The sequence below is a fragment of the Vombatus ursinus genome, unplaced genomic scaffold, assembly GCF_900497805.2.
Source record: "Vombatus ursinus unplaced genomic scaffold, bare-nosed wombat genome assembly UNPS02014793.1, whole genome shotgun sequence".
NCBI lineage: Eukaryota > Metazoa > Chordata > Mammalia > Diprotodontia > Vombatidae > Vombatus > Vombatus ursinus.
The window spans coordinates 7374599-7393856 of NW_020954571.1; the positions used below are offsets into that span (position 1 = coordinate 7374599).

At 37.1% G+C, this 19258-nt stretch overlaps 1 protein-coding gene across 1 annotated transcript in view; it reads left to right on the forward strand.

Moving 5' to 3' along the window:
* MED27 (mediator complex subunit 27) overlaps positions 1-19258 on the forward strand; it is a 231521-nt gene that overhangs the window by 68919 nt on the left and 143344 nt on the right. The gene's annotated exons all lie outside the window — the stretch shown is intronic.

The window sequence follows — 19258 nt, forward strand, 5'->3', positions numbered from 1 at the left end:
ACGGTGCTGTATGCACTGGGATACAAAAAGAGGCAAAAGACAATCCCTGCTCTTAAGAAACTTACAATCTAATGGTGGGGACAACATTCAAATATATACAAAGCAAGCTATATACGGGATAAATAGGAAATAATTAACAGAGTGAAGGCACTGGAGTTTAGGGATTAGAGAAAGCTTCCAGTGGAAGATAAGATTTTTGTTGGGACTTAAAGTAAGTTGAGGTGGTCAGTGGTTAAATTGGGAGGAGGCACGGGTAAGGATCAGAGAAAATGGTTGGAGGAGCCAAGAGGCCAGTGTCACTGGATCAAAGAGTATGTGTTAAGGGAGTAAGGTACATTTACCTTGAGCCAGATATAGGTTCTGATATTTATAAGTTGAGTAGGTCTATTAATAACTTTTACCTCCACTCCATTTTCTTCCTCGAGTCTAATAAAGGAGATCACACATATTTTGTCTCATCAGATATGTTTATGTTTATGAGCCTTAATGAGATGTATCCCTTTGAGACAACAGAAGAAAAATTCCAAATAATTTTTGAGTTGAAGAGGAAGGGAAGGAGAACATTACACTAAGGCCTTTCTGAATTTAATAAAGATTGCAATACTATATATGATTTGATATCCATTTGTGTAGTGAGGGGGGGTGCATGCACATGCACTCACACACTTCTGAGATTGGTACTGTTGTATTATTAATAGCACTGATCGTACCAGGAAATCATGTCTTGCATTTAATATAGAGCATAAGAGGCTCACCTAATGTGAACGAAGACTCTCAAATTGAAACTGTAACTGTCATAAAATTTTAAATGAAGGGAATGTGTCACATTTAAATTTTTGAAACAAAAATAGTGTATTTTAATTACCGAGCTATATGAACGTCCTTGGAACTAGTAGTGGGGGATGGGGAGGAGGCTGTGGAAAGATGGGAGGAAGCTGGCAAGTGTTATCATGTTGCCTTTATGCACAGTGGGATTTAGAAATTTATATAGAATGCTAAGGATCCTAGGTAAACTAACAAAACTAAGGGATTTTGAGTTTAGGGAGAGAGTCATTCTGTTATTAACTTATCCAATTATGCGAGTGATGGCAGGGATTGCAGAACAGTTGGAGATTTATATACACAAACGTGTGTGCTGAAATACCACATCATGATGACATTAGATGGAGTGGTAACCTTTGATGATGAATTTTCTTGCCCTTTTGGGGGGGAGTAGAAGGGGAGGTGGGTGGTGCTTCACCAGACTCTAAATGTGCTGAAGTTTTTTCAAATTTAAATTTTTCCTAAGTGACAGTGCAAAGGAAAGAATGTCAAATGAATGTGAATCCAAAAATTCCTTCCCTGACATTTTAATGATGCTTTTTGAACCAGTTCAATGCTGAAAGCAAGAAAAAAAAGATGTTTCTTATACTGCTGATATGTTATTGAATCGAAAGCCCTGGACTCAATATAATGTCACAGGAATCTTCATGATTTATATATTGTCACATGTGATCCTTTCATAAACATTGTTATCTTGTGCCCTTCACACACAATGCAGGGTCAGAAAATGTCAGATGAGCTGTAGGATTGCTTTCATAGATGTTGTAAAGGATATTATTGTCCAGAAACTCTGGGAAAATACGAGCATCCCAAATGTAATGTGTTTAGTGGAGAACTGCCATGATGAGGACCAGTTGGCTAGAAAGGAAGTAGGAAATAATAGTTCATTGACTTTTTACTAGTCAAGACTGATTATAAAGTGGGAACTTGGTTGCTTTCTGCCCATCAGATGGATAAAAACACTTGTTTGGATTGCTGCTTGGTTTGCCAAAGTTAAGATAGTCTTTTTACAGTACATGTTACACAGACTCTGTTAGGAATCCAGAATAAAGCTCATTGTGAATAAGCAGTAGCTAGAACATTGATTTTATTTTGGGTGACAGTAGGAAAAAACAGGACTTTCTAGGGGCCTGCTGTATAGCCGGTTAGGTGGTGCAATGGATAGAGTACTGGGCCTGGAATTAAGAAATCCTGAGTTGATATTTGCTGTCAGACACTTACTAGCTGTGACCCTGGGCAAGTCACTCAACTTCTGTCTGCTTCCGTTTCCTCATCTGTAAAATGGAGACAAAAATAGCAGCTATCTCCCAGGGTTGTTATGAGGATCAAATGAGATAATATTTATAAAGTGCTTAGCACAATGCTGGGTACATATTAAACACTTAATAATGCTTATTCTGTTCCCTTCCCTACTGAAAAAGAAATCAGAGGGAGGGAAAATAAAATTGAGTATGTTTTCTTTAGATGGTGACCCGGACCCAGAATTGAGTCATCATATGTGATTATTGATCTGCATTGCATTTAGCTAATTGTATTGGAAAAGTGCCCTCTATACCAACTTGATCCCTGCTACAAAAGTCCGCCTCCTTTAACACCAGGATTCTCCAGGTGATACTATATGACCATGAATCATTAAACACTGTGACTGCAGAAGAATCAAAATTACAGGTGACACAAAGAATAGCAGAATGACATATGGTGATTGTAAGTAGGATGGTACACGTTACTAACATTGACCTTCATAGGAGAAAAGACATAAAAGACCTCATGAGGGACATGTAAAGTGAGGTGGGTTAGCCATTAGTGGGAATAAGAGATGGACAGCCCAAGTGGTACATTGGTACTGGTGAAATAATAAAAGAACAAGACAAAGGCTTCAGTGTGTTGGTGTAGGTTCTCTCTGGAAAGATGGATAAGACATGTTACATTGAATGAAAAAGTATGAAGAGGCTATGATCAGTACTATTGGAGGAATTACACACACTGGTGAAATCAAAGATCCAGTTAGGTAAGCATTAATTAAACTACCTATTATACCCTGGAAAATCATGACTTCTTAAGTACCTAGTTCTGTGGATGAAGACCAGAACCTATTAAAAATGCAGAATGTGAAATATTTCGTGCAAAAATCTTTCAGCATTTTATAGATGCATGGTTTTGTCTGTCTGCATGGGTGTTCCTTCAGATGATACATGTTGCAACCACTTTTTGACTTAGGAGATGACCTTTAGGGGTTGCTGTGGTCAGCACATTGACCTCCCTGCAGCCAATCTGGTAGTGAATTCCCCTGAACGTAGACAACTGGACGGACAGTTAATTAGATGAGCAGGCAGCTTCTCCTTGAAGCTTTCCTTGGCATAGCTTTCCAGAACCCAGGATTATCTCCACGTTCTGATAAGGCACTCTAGTAAAGACTAATGTAATGATGTAATGAAAAAAAGTCTTCTCTTGTTCATTTTAACATGATGTAAACGAAGATGGGAAAGAAGACGCAGATCTGTCACAAAGCAGAAGCCACACAACTATTTTCAACTGACTTGTTTTGAAACAACACTGGTTACTTCATCTCAGCTATTTCAGAAAGAAGGAAAAAAATCAAATGTGTGGGTTTGACAGGTGGTTTGCCAAATTTCAGACCAAAGATGAATTCAAAGAGCTACCTCATTTTAAGAAAGTTACTTTCCCTGTAAACACCACCTGACAGTCTATAAAAAGGTTCCTGAAAACACTGCTTTTTACTTCATTAGGCTTCATATACCTTGCATTCTCACTCCTAGGCACCACAAGACTGTCTTTATGTGTTCGAGGGACTTTTTGAAGTGGTTATTGCTACCTCATTTACTTTTTAAGCCAGAGGCGGGTCTTTGGGGGCAAAGGGAGGAGGGCAGGCTTGGTCTGTGCTGCTCCCTTTTCGAGTTCTGTCTTTTCTTTGGCATGCAGATAGCAGCAGCACAATTTAGCACCTCGCCCACAGGATCCACCTCCTGATAGCAAAACTCACCAGTAGCAAAGCATTCAGCACTTCATTATTTCTACAACCTGAGTGAATTTGCAAATTAATTGATGTGTGGGAGGAAAGGCATCTGCTATTGTAAAAACCTTTAACTGTTGCAATAAAACTGGAAATAAAATTAAGTGTTACTATAGTAAACTAATAGATGTACTCCCAGGTGGCAAGGTAGTATAGTGTTACTTACTCTTTCCGGTCCTTTGTAACTTTGGAACTTCATTTCTGATCGATTTGCTTTTCTTTGCACATAATTCTCTGCCTCCCGCCCCCACCGGGAGCATTTTGTTGATTCCTTTGTTCTTTCACCCCAAGAGTGATCTCTCCTTTCTTTTTACCCCACTCAATGCCACTGAACTTTCTCTTGAGGCCATCCCCGGTCTTAGTGACCTTCAGGAACCCTTCCATCTCTCAAACTGTGCTCCTTGTAACAAAGAAAAACTGTGAGATGTGACATTTATTACCTGTAGTACTCTACTTCTTCTCTGAGAGGAGAGAAAAATGATTCCTCATTTGTGGTCTGGAGTCGAGATTGATCAGTTTTGGTTTTCTGTCCTATAAGCATCATGTGGTAGTAGTAGAAAGAAGTCTGGTTTTGGAGTCAAGACCTGAGCTTAGATATGGTTCTCCTTACTTACTGCTGATGTGATAGTGGACAAGTTGTCTCATTTCTCTGGCTTTCTTTTCCTTATCCATAAAATGAATTGGTTGAACTAGATAATCTTTCAGGTCTCCTTCCAGTTCTGGATCTCATGGCCTAGTGGCCAAAATGTACTGGTTCTCGCACTTACTAGTAAACATTTCTTAAGATTATATTTCCCTTTCCCTTATGCTCCACAATCATTCTGATTTAACTTTACCCTGGCCCCTTTCTTTCCCTTTGGGTTTTCCTAGAATGGTTTTTGGCTTAGGAGACACCTTCCTCCCTTTGAAAACTTACTAAAAATTCCTGTGGATTGATTCTGTAGCTCTCTTTGGAGAAACACTGTGCTACTGACACCATCATTTTCTTCAAGCTGCTTGCTCTTATGAAGTTTCCATGAGCATAGGCAGGACATTATTCATTGGAAATCCTTTAATAACTTTTTGGGTCACTAGTACCCTTGCTAAAGAGTGTGTGTTGGTCTCTTTTATGAGTGTACTACAGCTTGGCAGGGAGGGAAAGATTATAAGACATTGCTCTTCTTTGAAGAGAGGACCTTTTCATTTTTTTCTAAACCTACAAGCTGATTTAAAACCCCTTTTCCCTGTGATGCTTCCTTATTATTTTAGCTGTCTACAGTTATTTTTCCTGAATGTAACAGTGAAGTGCAAGAATACCTGGTGTGTGATGGCAGCATTAAAAGCTGAACTTTTCAAAGACGCCTAGATGACATCATTACAGTCACTACCCTTTGTGCTGTGGCCACAGAGATCTGTGTAGTGAGGAATAAATTTTATTTTTTTCCCTCCCAGAGGTAAAGCATATGACTCTTGTGCATAGTCCAGACTCTTCTACTTCTCTGGATTACTTGTGAAAGCTTGAATCTTACTTGACCTCCATTCGTCACCGGGGTGCTGCCTTCAGCAGATAGACCATTACAGCCTTTCCTCTTCTTAGGACCCAGACAGAAGCCACCAATTTTTTTTTTTTTTTAGATTTGGTAGTCTACAAGGGTGTTAATTTAGACTTAAATATAATAAATGCATTATTGAAGTCTTCAAACAGTTAAATTTTCAGTTTTTATTAAAAAAAAACCCATCAGTTTTGATTGTACTTTTTACACTTTCCTCATTTGTAAATTTCCAACTCTTGTGACTATTTTATAAAAGGGATTCAGGGAAACAGAATTGGACTTGGATCTTGATCTGTAACTTCAAGATTGTACCTCTTTTGCAAATGTAATGTGGACTTTACTTGTAAACCTATTGCAACTTAATTAAAATATTATTTCTCCTGCCTGTTTTCCAGATTTCTGTGCTTACTCACCAAACTGGCAGGTTGTTTGAACACTCATTATTCTTTTTTTGAGCATGTCATTGCCATTTTTCCTTTCCTTCTAACCCTGTTTTACTCAGGCCATTTTTATTAAATATCATCATTTGCCCATTGGAAAGTTATTTGTAAACTTAATTAACCCCCTGTCAGTGCTTGAGCTAATTTTGTCCCTTTACACTCAGAATTCGTGGTTGCAGTTCTGTATGTTCTGTACCATGTCTGTTAGCTACTTTGTAAATAGTTTTGAAATGCCAGTTGGTGATGTATGGGCCTCTTTAACATTTCTTTGATTTATGTGCAGTGCAGTGAAAAAAGGCAGAGGAAGCAAATTATAGGGCGAAAAATGTTGCCAATCTTCACTTTTTTTTATTCTTAGTTGTGAAAAGTACACTTATCAATCAAAACTGATAGATTTTGTTTTTTTTAATAAAAATTGAAAATTTAACTGTTTGAAGACTTTAATAATGCATTTATTATATTTAAGTCTAAATTAACACTCAAATCTATTGAGTGTTATCATTTTGATAGTATTGAGACTATCAAATCTTAAAAAAAAAAAAAGCTCCCCAGTTTGTACTATTTGCTACTTTCTTTCACTTCCCAACAGGAATTCCACAGTGCGAGAGTTGATGGGAGAAGATGGATATTTTACATGCTTGAGGAACCTTTTGTTTATGATTTTAAGGACATTTTCCCCTCTTGGTTGTCCCATGAAATAGTAAATGTGCCATTTAATTGTGACTTGTCTTAAAATGCCTTTGTAGACATTGATGAGTCCAAGCTTCCTACTGTTTTCTTGAACCATTTAATGGATGAAATATTTATTGAGTGCCCCACATACAAGGTCCTGTGCTGAAGGTACTTGTAGGGGTTATAAAAGATGAACAAAATACAGTTGTTGCTCTTTAGGAGTTTATAATCTGGTTAGGGAAACGTTAAAAAAAAAAGATACTAGCGTTACAGAGTTTCCAGTTGATTTTCTCTACCATTTAGCACTAAGTGCTTTCTAAATATATGATTTTGTGATAAATTCAGTGGCCATCCTAAAAGGTATGTATGTGAACCAAATTTGAGTTGGACTTTAATCTCCCTGCAGAGGTTGGAGTGTGGCTGCTGATGGGGTGCCTGAGAACTGCAGAGCCTCTGGTTTTTGGCCTACTGCTGATCCCACTGGCAAAGTGTCAATGGTTCTGATGTCAGTCTACACAGAAAGCAGCAACCAGTTAGTTGGTGGAGGCTTTTGGCCTTTCCTTATTTACAAAATAGGTCTCACCTCATGTGGATAGTGATGTTCTTAAGAATTTTTTGTACTTACTAGATGTGAGACATAGGGTCAGAAGCTAGTCTTCAATTCAGCTTTCTAGTAACTGCTTTCGCAGACCGTGAACCTTAAGGTCTTTGAAAGACATTCTTTTCTGTTCGTTCTCAGAGATAAGGGACCCCTATTTCTTTTCACAGATGCTCATTATCTATAGAGCTTTAGTTTATTGGAATTTTCCACAAAATATTTCATTACTTAGCTATGCCAGGATAACAAATAAACTCTTAAACTTTTCTTATCCAAACTTTAGAGCATGCTATATAGATGCAATAAATAGGTTAACATTCTTTCAAAGCTATTTCTTAATATTTTATTAATATATTGGGTTGTCTTACCTTCATGACAGGGTTTAGCAGCCAAGGTCAGGCAGTTAAAAAAAAAAAAGACTGCCATTAAAGTATGGTGGGTACCAAGTTGAATATATTAATTTCAGTAGGAGTAGTCAAGGAAAGTATCAAAGAGGAGGTGGGATTTGGGCCGGGCTTTGAAGGATAGGTTGATTTTCAGATCCTTAGTCATTGTTCATCTAGTTAGGTTCTGTAGAGGTTGGGAAAGGTTGTAGTTATTTTTGTCAATTAGTGCTGGTTCTCTCATATCCTTGTCTATGCATATATTTTAGAAATGTGCTAAATTTTAAAGGGACATATTTCTTGACCCTTGGTAGAATTGATTTTAAAAAAATCTAGTATTTGCACAGTGTTGGGATACATAGATGTTTGCTTGATAAATACTTCTTGACTAGGTTTCTAGTACATAGTTACAGAATTTCCATTCAAATCAATAAGCATTTATTAAGTGCCTACTATATGCAAGAAGCTAGAACAAAGCTAGAAGATACTCTTCAGAGCAACAAGATTGAGTCCAATTCTTGGAATCTTAGGGTTGTGTGTGAATGAAAAAGTACCATCTTTATAAAGGATTCAAAGATGCTTTCCTGTCAATCTTCCTGACTTCGATTTTAGTGAGAACTCTTAAATACAGTTCTGTCTGAATTTAGTGAGGATGTTTAGCACATATCCTAGACTTTCAGCAAATCTCACAGACATCAAAATGCTTTAAATTCACTTTCTCCCTCCTATTTGATTCTTTTATGATTTAAAGTGCTATTCCCTCTTGTTCCCTTTAACTAAAAAGAATCAGACATGACTTTGTTAAGAACATTTTTCCCCCAGTTTCTGAGAGGACCAGTGGGGTATATTTTCCCCTTATTTCTTTTTTATGCCAAATCTATAAGCTCAGTTCACTATTGGACAGCTTTGGGGTGAGAGAAAGGAGTTAAAAGAGCAATGTTTTGGGGGTTTGTTTTGTTTTGTTTTTAATCAGCCTCATACAAATCCATTCACATACCTGGAGCAACTCTGTGGTAGTCAAGCAGACTTCTGGGCATAGTCACCTTGTGTGGAAGGTTTACTCTTGCTTCTTCCTGACCTTGTTTTTGTGTTGCTTGGCTCCTCCTCCTCCTCTAGGATTGATACCCTAGGTCAGAGGCAATCTGAGAGCAACGTATCATGTCATCTAGTGTGCGTTTCCCTGATTTGCTACCTCTACTTTCATTTTTATGATTTTCATTTTCTGATTTCCTAGTTTGTGTTTTTTACCCTTGGTTTGAGCTAATTATAGTGTTGTTTTCTAGCTTTTCTTTTCTTCTTTAGTGATGGCTCTCTTTTTCCTTGAATTTTCTCTTTTTCTTTTTCATCCAATTCAAACTAACTGATAAACAAGAAGGCTCATTATTTGTTCATTATTTGTGATCAGGATTTCCAACAACAGAATGGGTGAAAAACATGAAGAATACTTTTGGGGGTTGCAATTTGCCACTGATGAGTTACCAGTGTGCTCTTAATTTTCAAATCTATACTGTGTTATAAGAAATAATGAGCAGGTTGATTTTAGGAAAACATGGAAAGACTTGTATGAAGTAATGAAAGAAATGACGAGTGAAATAAACAGAACCAAGAGAACATTGTATAACAGCAATATTGTTTGAAGAATAACTCTGAACAGCTAAATTAATCTGAGTATTAGAAATATTCAAATCAAGTACAAGAGACCTAAGAAGGAAGATGCTGTCCAACTCTAGAGAAGGAACCAATAAATAGAATTATTCATAGTATGGCTTTATATATCTATATCTATATGTCTGTCTGTGTCAAATGGTAGCCTTCTGTAGTGTATGGTGGGGAGAAAGGGAGTGAGATGGTTTGGAATTTAAAATTTAACAAAAAAATTAAATTAAAAAAATGCCAAATCTAATGACCTTTTCTCAGTCCTCATCTTTTTTGATTTCTCTGCAACTTTTGACACTGTTGATCATCAGCTTCTCCTTGATAGTCTCTCTTTATGACACTACTTTCTCTTGATTCTTTTTCTACCTGTTTTGACTACTCCTTTTCAGCCTCCTTTTTTGGATCTTCTACCAGGTAACATCTACTAACCACACATATTTTCCAAGCCTCTCTGCTGGGCTCTCTTCTCTTCTCCCTCTATATTATTTCACTTGAAGATCTCATCAATTCCCAATTGATTAGATTATCATCTCTATGCTAAGTATTCCGAGATCTACTTATTCACACCTAACCTCTCTTCTGATCTCCAGGCTTGCATTTCCAGCTGTCTGTGGGACTTTTCAAACTGGATGTTCTATAGATATCTTAAATTTGCATGTACAGTACTAAAGACTTTATGTCTCCCTCAAATCCTTCCAAACCTTTTCCAGTCAAGGGTCCTACCATTCTTCTAGTCATTACAACATAGGTATCATCTTTGACTCTTCACTCTCTCTTATCCTTTGATGTCCAATCAGTCACCAAATCCTGTTGATCTTACCTTTGTAATATCTCTCATATGCCCCTTTTTTTTCTTTGATATTGCTACTAACTACCTTCATATGTTCATCACCTTATTCCTGGACTGTTGCAGTAGCCTGCTGGTTGGTCTCTTTGCCTCAAGTTTGTTCCTATTCCAGTCTGTCCTTCTCTCAGCTGTCAAATTGATCTTCCTAGAGTGTAGATCTGACCCTATCACCTGCTACTCCACCTCCATTCATTAAACCCCAATGGCTATTAATTCCAGGATCAAATATAAAATCCTCTGGCATTCAGAGCCCTTCATAATCAGGCACCTTTGTTCCTTTCCAGTTTTTTTATACCTTACTCATCCCTGTATACTCTGCAATCCAGTGACACTGGCTTCTTTGCTATAGGACACTCCATCTATCCTCTTTCCAGACTAAGCATAGTGGATTATGTTATTAGCATTCACTCAGAACCAAGGGGATTAAACCTCCCAGGGCATAGGCCCTAGAAACCTGTAGATGTAGTGGTAGAGCAGATGGAAAGAAGATGGCTAGAGGGGATGGCTCAATGGGATGTGAAGCTTGGTTTGGTTGTTTTTGGACTGGGTAAACAGATGGGTAAATAGTAGGAAGATCGTATTATCAACATGGCTCATCTCTGCATATACTTGAAAAGAATGATTTAAAAATTCATTAATTATCAGTAAACATTTAAGTCCTTTCTGTGGCCCCTCGATGCTATGAAGTACAAAGTAAATGGCATGGGCCCTGGACAAAAGTCTCTCCCCTGACCCCCACTTGTTTTAGCTAGCTTGCACCTTCATCATAGATCATTAGTCACTACTAATAAATGATATTATTCTTGCATTTCATAAATGTGGTAGGACCAATATGTTGTCACACTCCTCAACTGCTCCCCTCTCATGCAGGTTAGGGGAGTTTTTCCTTGAGATTTTCCTGAGACTTCGTTGGCTCAGATCACTTCCTTGTCTCAATTACCAGAGTATCAAGGGGGAGCTAGAGGAACTCTTGAGATACTTACTGGTGGATCAAGATGGGAGCTTCACTGTATGAATTCAGGGGATTCTCAGTGTTTATCCTCATTGAATATCCTTTTCCTCCTGATATAAATCCCATTTTGTTAACAGTTGAATAACTCATGAAGGTCTCATTTTGTTTTAGTGTCGAACCTAAACTAACTAGGGACTGACTTGAGTTAGGACCAGTCCAGAACAAGAAGTGTATTTCAATTTCACAAATATTTTTATAGTCAATACTTATGTGGTTTTTGGAAAGGGACTTTAAAGATTATCTCATTCAAGGCCCTCATTTTTACAGAATTTTAATCAAGTCTCTGAGCATGATCTAAACAAGGGGTAGGGAACATTTGGGCCACATGTAGCCTCGAGGCTACGGGTTCCCCACCCCTGATCTAAGCAAACCAAGATTTTACTTTGATGATTGAAGTATAACTTGAATGGTTTGTGAATGCATTGATTGTTCTTTCCTACTGTTTCTGTATTTAGTTTGAACATGTATTGTTCAGTAATTCAGTCATGTTCCACTCTTTGTGACCTGGTTTAGGGTTTTCTTGGCAAAGATACTGGAATGATTTGCCATTTTCTTCTCCAGTGGATTAGGCAGAGGTTAAGTGATTTGCCCAGGATCACACAGCTAGTGATTATCTGAGGCCACATTTTAACTCAGTTCTTCCTGACTTCAGGTCCAGCATTTTGTCCACTGAGTCACCTAGCCGCCTCCAGTTTGAACATAGGCACAGAGTTATCGGTAGATCTTGTGTTATGTACCTCCATATACATGAATGTTTGTGAATTTCCAAAAACAAAATTAGAATTTCTAGCCTGAGATGGTTTGAGTCTATTTAGGAATTGGTATATTAAAGAAAAAAATACTAAGTTGGTTTAGACCAGTGGTCCATTCAGCTTTGCAGTCTGTCTCTGGACACGTTGCCAAAGGAGAACCTGGCTGCTTTCTGTTATGTCAGTGTCTAAAGTTTAGAATCATCCTTGTTTGTCAGTGCCTCTTAACCTGCTGTGGAGCTATCCCTGGAAGCTATTTATATTTTCAGCTAATGCTACCCATTACGTGGATTAGGTGACTCTCCAGCTAGAACCTTTTTTGATGACCTTTGGAATTGTTCTTCCAGCCACCCAGTGCCAATGGAGAAGGTTGAGAATATGTATAAGGAAATAGGTGGTTAATGGGAAGCAAAGCAAACAAGGTATTGTGAACCTTCTGGTATCTGCACTCTTTTTCTCTGCTATACTGATTTGTTAGGGAACTGTTCAGATATCTGCGTGACAGTTCTGACAGCTGATTGACATCTCTGAGATACAGTAACACACAAGCAGATGCAGTGTAAACAGGAGCAGTTGTAGAGAAAGGATTATTAATAAAGGTGTGAGCTCTGCAAAGTTCAAATCAAACAATTCTAACCAATCCTAAATGTTGCAGTGATTTGAAGACACAACAGCGGTTGTCCCCATGGGCATGTATTTTAGTTTCTTTTTTTGGATAATATTTTGTGTTTGAAAAATGTGAGGATTAATATTTAAAAACAAACAGCAGTTAGCAAGTAAATGGTGCTACAAATGGACAGGAAACATAGCCCTGATCTCAGCATCCTTTAATACTAATTGAAAGGCCTCAAACCTAGCTTCAGAATAGAAAACAAATAAGCAATAAATTGGAGGCCTTTTTCTTATAGTTTATTGATGCCGCTTTGACCAAGCTTAAAAATGCAGTTACCCTTAAAGGATCAAACCTAGGTTGGGGGAGGTAGAAGAAGCAGCTTCCAAACTGATCTCATTATCTGAGATGTAAAGTAAAAACCCAAAGAAAACAATTAGAGTTGGCGTTTCTCTGTCCTTTCCTGGGTACAGCTGTATTCAGGCATGCACACTTATTTTTCAAAAGAAGAGCTAGGGCTTTATCATATTAAATGAGTCCTCCTCATTAACTGGACCAAAAACATATTTTAATAATGAGGGGCAATGGTTTCTGTCTTTTAAAGTGGCAGAAATATAGCCCTGATTATGCTTAAATCTTTGTCTTGATCAGTGGTTTAATGGTTCAGGGCCATGTTAACATTTGTAGAGAAATCTTGACCCCCCCACCCCCCAAGCAATGTGTGATTTAAGTCAATCTAAGGTTATATGGTCTTCAAAATGTGGTGGTGAGGGTGCTTGTGATTTTGAAACATTTTTAGTGTCCAGATGTTGACTTTGATTGTTTTTATGGATGATCTGTAGGCTAAAGTGGTCCTTAAGTAGGAGGCATTCTTACCTGATGCACTAATAATCACATGAGAATCTTCAAGCAAAAGTGAATTATAACATATGGACTCTCCTTGAACCTAGAAATTTTTAAAATTTAAATTAAATTAAAAATTTTTTAAACTGTGATAATTTCCATTATCACAGAACAATGTAAAAACCACAGAAAAGGTAAAATTTGAAATTGCCCAGAATGGGCTTTAGGCTTTATGACATTGTTTAGGACTTTGGACTACATTTCTTACATTTCTTCTTGTGGAATTTTTGTTTTGTTTTTTGAGTACTTTTAAGTGCTTTTAAGTGTATTAAACAATACAATTAAATTTCTTCCCCAAATTCACTAACTTAGTTATGTCTGGAACTAACAGAAGGAAAAGCAACTGAAATCTCAATCTTTAGAAGAGGGCAGAGAAGAGGATAGCATAAGAAAAAATCAAGGAGTTCATTCTGAATAGGGAAGTTAATATCATTGCTTATTTAGTATCCTTTATTCTCTTGTCCAAGAACTATCAGACGATCTAAGAACACATCTCTTAATGGAGACCACGACTTAATTAAATGCTTGTTCCTGCCCAAGTATTTTTAGAAGTATAGAACATAGTTTTCTTGATTTAAACTCCCTCTGCATCTTTACTTGTTATAATAATAATTAATTTCTATAGTGCTTTAAGGTTTTTAAAGCTCTCATCTTCTCCCTCAACAATGCTGTGAGGTAGGAAGTACAAGTTTTACTGTATCCATTTCACAGATGAGGAAGCTGAGGCTTTGAGCAAGTAGATTGCCAATGGTCACATAGCTTGTAAGCATCTGAGATGTAATTTGGGTCTTTCTCCTGAATCAGTGCACTGTCCACTGGGCCGTGCTATTTGTGGAAATCCTTTTCCTCAAGGCCTAGCTAGCTAAGACATTTTGAGAACTGCTGGATTAGATTGATCTAACAGGTCCTCCCTGGCCCTAAAACCTAGGGACTCTGAACCACTTATGCTCAAATAGCAATGGGGCCATTAAATGTCCGTAAGAGTTCCTTTAGCTGCATATTGACTTTGCAAACTATGTATCAACATTACCTATGTTCTATTGTATTTTCATTTATTTTGTTAAATATTTACTAATTATGTTTTAATCTGCTTCCCTAGGCACTGGGTGTGGTGCCAGCTGCAACACTTTTTTTTTTTTTTTTTTTTGCTTAGGCTGTTGGGGTTAAGTGATTTGCCCAGGGTCACACAGCTAGTAAGTGTCAAGTGTTTGGTCTGAGGCCGGATTTGAACTCAGGTCCTCCTGACTTCAGGGCCAGTGCTGTATCCACTGCGCCATGTAGCTGCCCCCAGCTGCAACACTTGACTGCCTGTTTGACACCTCTGACTTAGGCTGTGGTTCATTCATTCATTCATTCACTCATTTAATAACCATTTAGTACCTGCATGTGAAATGCAAAACACTTTATTAGGCAGTGAGGAAGATACAAAGTTTAATTAAGATATGGTCTTTACTCTCCAAGTACTTGTAATTTAGCAAGGCGTGATATGACACATGTACAAATATGCAGTGTTAAGTATATCAAGTGAAATAGCAGGCTTAAGACCACATAAATGTCAGCCATTTTTAAGATTAACTGAAGGGACATACTCTTCTTTTAGTTTTATGTACAGGCATTCAGAATGATGAGAAAGTGAGGTTTATTCACTGATATTTACTGATTTTGAGAATCAGTAATGCAATGGTTAAGGTCTCTTTGTGAGCAATACTGTAGGACAGGGATCGCACAGATTATGTATGCTGTGGAAAAATGCTAATGCCTTGGAATGTCTCTCAGGATCTCCTCATGTTCAGAATTCATTAATAACTTGGGTCTGTTAGCCACTCTATTGTATTGTGAGGGTGTTTATTCTCTTTATATGTGTACTTGTTTTCTCCCCAGACAGAATATAAGCTCCTTAAGAAGTAGAGGTTGTTTTGTTCTCGGTGTTTCTGTCTCCAGCACTTAGCATGCTGACTCGCATGTAGTGTTTGATAACTACTCTTTAATTAATTGGCCCTGTCCATGGGATTTCAATTACTAGCAAGTGTACCTTGCTTATCCTCAGAGGTCAGCTAGTCCAATTCTGTCATTTTACAGATGAGGAAAGAGGCATAGGGAGATTAAGTGACTTGTCCAGGTAACCACCAGTATGAAATGTCAGAGGGAGGATTTGAACCCAAATTCTCTGATTCGAGAACCAGTGCTTTTTGTACTATACTGATGCATTAGCTATATACCTGAAAACTTATGTATTAAATTAGGGTTTGGTTTTGTTTTGTTTTGGTAATCTTTTAAATGCAATGCATTTAAATCTTCAAATTTATGCAATCTTTAAAGAAACTTATGGTGAAAAATTTTTAATGTAAAGTTTCATCCGGTTGGTCTGTTTTGTAACACTAGCTTTTCCTTTGTTGGTTGTTGTTGTTGCTGTTGTGTTTAATGTAGGACATACAATTCTGGAAGTGCCTACCGTGGTGATTCTGCAGTCCCTCATCATGCACCTTAGTTTTGAAATATTAGTTATAACTGAACACTCCCTGTTTATTAGATTCAACCAATATGCTGTCTTTTAGTTCTGTTTTCTTTTTTGTCCTAGCATTAAATTCTGAATATGATGCTCTTTATAGTGAAACATGTGATGTTTTAGTGATATTGGAAGCATTCTCAGTAATATGGCATCTATAGCACATTGTTAAGAACAACAGAGAAATTCACTATAAGAGTTAGGAATGAGTTAATTTGAGTTGGGATTTATGAATTTCATTCTTAATTCTATAATTTTTGTTGATGTAATTGTTTCTAATCCATTTTGCTAAGTATAATTGGAAGCACTAACTACCTTTATTAATTTCAACTTGGTGATCATTTTGAAAAGTGCTGAGCTAAAGTTTACTGTTGCTGCCTGTGGAAATATGATTTAAGTAAATAATTCATGTAAGAAAGATTAAAGTATTCTAATAATTGAGACTCTCCCCTAATTTTGACTGATCTTGTCCCTAATTCTAAATTCTTGACCTTTTATATGAGTGAACATACATCAAGAAATGAAACTGATTGACAAATACTTAAGTTAGGAGCCCCTAGCATTGTAGCCTTAGATCATTAATAGTAAGATTAGTAGTCATAAAGATTATCATTAAGAAATTTCCTCAAAATGCAGGTTAAACAAGTATAATTTCTGGGTATCAGCTAGCAAATAAAATTAATGAATGAATGAAGGAAACAACCAACTGTGGTGAAGTTAGAAGGCTAAATTGTTTTATTTCTTTGCTGTTATTTAAAAAAAAATTATTGATGCCTTTTTTTGTACCATTCATTCCCTGTTTTCTCCTTTGCCCTCAATCTTACCTTGTAACAAAGAAAAACAGTTAACAAAACTGGGCAACAGTACAGCCATGTCTGACTCTGTATTGCAACATTCAGTTCCCGTTGTCCTTTACCTCTCTATCCAGATTCCTCCTTTCCCTCCTTCTCCCCCCGCTCTTTTATTTTCATTCTATTGAATCTTGCTGTTAAGAGGAGAAATGATGCTAGATAGAAAAATCACATTAGAACTTTGGGATGTTGCTTTATGAAATAGAGTTGTTTCCATGACATAGACAGTTGAGAGTGGTGTGTTTAGTGAAATGTATTTTTATAGAAAATATTACAGAACCTGTAAATGAAAACTCATGGCTGTAATTTGTGGAGTGCTATGTTCTTAATGTTAATTTGTGAATTGTTTAAATTTCCCTTCTGATGTTCAGAGCTATTGGATAAGTGAACATTTTCCAAGAATTTTTTTTCAGGTCAAAATTGTGTTCCATGAAATAGTGTATATTGTCCTTAAATAATATATAAATCAGGTTGGACAGGAGCTGCCTATCAGTTTTATTAACTTTGACCTTTTTTCTCTATTATAAAGATGGTTTGGTAAATATTTAATGGGCCCTTATAGATCTTGATAGTCAGGTTTGTTCTTGGAAGCTGGGATAGGTACATATGATTAACGAATGTCACTTAATCACTGTGAGTCAGCTTTCAAGGACGGATTTTGTTTTCGGGAATGGGAGTCTTTCTGTTTACACATGTTCAAGCAGTGTAGCATATATTGACTGAGTTCAAGATGGCATAAGTTTTCATGGGAGAACATTCATCATCAGATGGTGATTAACGCACAGTTCTGCTGGTTCTGTGTTTGTTTTGGGCAAATGATGTGAGGGATACCAGGTGGGCAGAATAGCCACCATGCCACTCTGATGCATAGCCAACAAAACTCTTCCAGAGTAAAGTCAGCAGTGAGGGAATGGCTGAGCTTGCATGAACCCTAATAAAGATGCAAAGAAGAAAAGGAAAGAGGAGAGAATGTTTTTTAAGCCAGAAGGGGGGTCTTGCCAAGCTGTCTTTACCTTTAATTCCATAAAACCCTGTGCATATTGCACTCATTGCAAATTCTGGTGGGGAAGATCGAAACTCAAGTCGCTGACATTTTGAAACATTGTCTTTCAAACTTGTACTGTCCCTTGCTTCCATTGATTTCCCATTTTAAAAATCTGTACAAGAAAAACAAATTTGAACAAAATTCATTGGTCTACAATGAGTTGTTAGAGCCAAATGATGCCCCCCTTTTCCCTCTCTGAGAAAGAACTCTGTTTTTATTAAGAATACTATATATCTTTGTCTTGTGCTGTGTATGGCTCATGCAGCAAATCGACCAAGTAAATCAGGAGCCTGTTAAAAAGCAATATGGATGCTCCAAACACTGACATTCGAGTCCTATTGGGTCACTGAATATCTTCATTTTTATGGCCACTTTCGAGGAGCAGAACATTTCAATTGGTTTTGTTTTTCTCATTCTCTGACCGTGCTCGGCTCAATGGCTTTAGCTAAGGCCATTTATTTTTCAGAACATTATTAGCCTTTGTATCCAGGGCCTACCCCTTTGTATATATGGTGGGGACCAGTTTCATTATCAAAAGCTGTGGTGTAACTGATTTTCCAAAGGAAAGCTATGCCTAGCAATATCATTTTGAAAAGAAATTGATTCAGAGCTGCCAAATGAATTACTATTTGTATATTTGGTTGACTCTAAGTGCTTAAAAGAATATGTTATAATTTTAGAAGGGTGGAAGAAACAGACTGTATGTTTTAAGTGGTACTAATCCAAATTCTTAACTTGTCATTTTCACATTTGAATGTTTTATTTACATCTCTGTAAAACTGGAATACCTTTCAACTAACATTTTATTGTAGAGAGACACATGCTGACATCCCTTACTGAGAGCTAAAATACAGAAGTGTTGGATTTGAAATGGGAAGATAAAGTAAAGTAACAGACAGACATTACTACTTGACAAATTAAATTTAGGAGGAAGAATAGGTTTATCTGCTGATAAGTGAGAATAATAGAGTTGCATTCTTAATCTGAGTATGTTTCATAAGCAAGTACCATCAAGTCCATTGTCCACATTGAAAATTGAGGTATAGAGAAGTAAATTGAATTGTTCTACCTTAAGTTGAAGGTTGGATGTTTGGGTGGATTAGGAGTAATACTGATAAGATTTAATTTTTACTGCTTTTTAAAAAACAGTCTTATCAATTTGCCACTAACTATAGCAATCTCTAATCTCTTTGGGAATTATTTCTTCTCTCAATTTCATTCATTCAGTTCAATTTCTTTCACTGTCTTCATTTAATGGGGGTAGTAAGGTGGCACAGTGGATAGAGCGTTGGGCACAGAGTCAGAAAGACTCATCTTCCTGAGTTCAAGTCTGACCTCAGACTTACACAGCCTTACTAGCTGTGTGTTGAACCTGGCAAGTCACTTAACCCTGTTTGCCTCAGCTTCCTCATCTGTAAAACGAGCTGGAGAAGTAAATGGCAAACCACTCCAGTATCTTGACCAAGAAAATCCCAAATGAGGTCACAGAGTCAGACATGAATGAAAAACAACTAACAACAAAAGCAAAATTTAATGAAGACCTTTTGATATTGTTGTGTGTGTGTGTGTGTGTGTGTGTGTGTGTGTGTGTGTGTGTGTGT